The sequence below is a fragment of the Notolepis coatsorum genome, assembly GCF_963971535.1.
Source record: "Notolepis coatsorum genome assembly, contig: SCAFFOLD_4131, whole genome shotgun sequence".
NCBI lineage: Eukaryota > Metazoa > Chordata > Actinopteri > Aulopiformes > Paralepididae > Notolepis > Notolepis coatsorum.
The window spans coordinates 12,501-14,950 of record NW_028174120.1 but is presented as its reverse complement, the minus strand read 5'-3'; positions in this window follow the sequence as shown (position 1 = coordinate 14,950).

Below are 2,450 nucleotides of genomic sequence, written 5' to 3'. Positions count from 1 at the left end.
CGGCACTGTTTCTTAATGTACCTGCAGTAGTTGTGAGCCGCCTGCGCGGAGGGGACCAGGTCAAACTGGCAGATGGCTCCTTCGAACTGCACCACCGAGGAGGCCTGCTGGGGGCTCGTCCGGCCCAGCAGGAAGGAGCTCTGGGCGTCCAGCCCCCCCCTCCTCCTCGTCGCCGTCCCACCCCAAGTCCGCGTGGACACTCTGCTCTCCGCAGGAGGCATATAGAGTCACCCTCCGGCCGCTCACGCCCACCGCCAGCCGGTGCCACTGGCCGTCGTGGGGGTCGTAGGGCAGCGCCACCGAGGTCCGCGGCCCGGTGTGGAGGAGCAGCTGGCCCGGGGCGAGCTGCAGGCCCAGCAGGAGCTTGCCGCGGCCGGAGAGCAGGGTGAACAGGAAGGCGTTGTTGACGCGGTGTGAGCGCACGCTCAGGACCAGCGACAGGTCCCAGGGCCAGACGGCCGCTGGGAAGACGGAGCGCAGTGGGGCCTGGACGTGCGCCCGCTGGGTGAGGATGACCCCCGAGCGGAAGGGAATGACGCCCGCCGGGGCGCGTGACGGCTTCTCTCCCTTGAGCCCCAACTTCTGCAGGATGTCCACATCTGGGGCAGGAGGGAGAGAGAGGTAAGATGAGATCAGATAAGATATTCCTTTATTGATCCCCCTTGTTGGGGAAATTCAGGCATCATAGCAGCATGGGGGAGGGGGAGGGGAGGTACAGGTAGTAAAAAAGCAGTGTAAACATATATAACAAATCAATATAGTTAACTCTGGACATGTGCAACAAGGTGCGAGTTGAGGGTAGATATGCCCTCTCAGTTATAGTTGCCCTACAATAAATAGTTACAATATATAATCTAATAATCCAATAATCTAAATCGAATCTAATATATAATCTGAAAAAAAAAATGCTAAAATGCTAAATATATGCAATATATAATCTAATAATCCAATAATCTAAATCTAATCTAATATATAATCTAAAAATGCTAAATATATGATCTGATGAAGTATACAGTGGTTAGTGCAAAGGAAACAAAAGAAGAACACTACACTGATTTACAACATGATACATTTGTTTAAAGAAAAAAAATTGTTAATAGAGTGAACCTTGGACATAGTTGAAGGTTTCTCAGAGAAGGAGCTTTGTGATCACCTGCTGCTTATGAAACAGCGTTGCTACGTTTCTCATCGCGGGCCCCGTTCCTCCTATAATAACTCCCATCACGCCACAGCTCCATTTGTACAAACAATATGACAAAAACCAAAGACCTCCAATCAATGAATCCTGCGGGATGTTCATCAGCCAAGTTTGGATTCTGGGTTCCATTCATATTTCACTGTTTCTAGTCCTTTCACAGCCAAGTCTGTCACTGGACGTCTAACATCAGGTTTCACACTCACTTTATCCCTCTAGCAGCACATACAAGTAGAGAGTGCGACCACCAGACTCACGGAGCCATGCGGCAGGAAAGGGAGAAGAAGAAAAAAATACTATTACACCATCAATCATGAAAATAACGAGGTACTGATTGTACAACCTCTCACAGTTGTCAACCAGTGAGCCAGCTGGAGCCATAATGCTGGGAAGGAGAGGAGGAGGAGGAGGAGGATTAAGGGTACAAAATGGGCATTAACCAATCTGGCGGTTCAAGCTAAGATAATCACCGCTCAGCGGGAGACGCGAAGGCCGCGAAGGCCGTGAAGGCCAGGAGCGTGTCGGTATAATAATGATAGTGTAACGTTACACTGATTGGAAGTAAAGAGGAGCAGTGATGATGACACTCGGAGAGAACAGCTGGAGCGCTGCCTATACATGTCCAAGCTGTGCCGTCACCGAGAAAACAAGCACTCTGTTCCCAGGCAGAGAGAGAGAGAGAGAGAGAGAGAGAGAGAGAGGGAGAGAGAGAGAGAGAGAGAGAGAGAGAGAGAGAGAGAGAGAGAGAGAGAGAGAGAGAGAGAGAGAGAGAGAGAGAGGCCTGGAACACAGGGAGAGAGAGACACACACAGAGCAAGAGACGTAGAGAGAGAGACGCAGAGACAGACAAACATAGAGGCAAAGAGACAGAGACAGAGCCAGACAGAGAGAGAGAGAGAGAGAGAGAGAGAGAGAGAGAGAGAGAGAGAGAGAGAGAGAGAGAGAGAGAGAGAGAGAAAGAGTGAGAATATAATAAATAGAAATGCTAGTTCAGGGCTTTCTATGAGATAATACTTGGCCAAAAACATGGCCAGCAACACTGCAGTAATGTTAGCTTACACACAGACACACACACACGCACGCACGCACGCGCAAACACACACACACACACACACACACACACACACACACACACACGCACGCACGCACGCGCAAACACACACACACACACACACACACACACACACACACACACACACACACACACACACACACACACACACACACACGCTTGAGTTCATGTTCACATTCACAC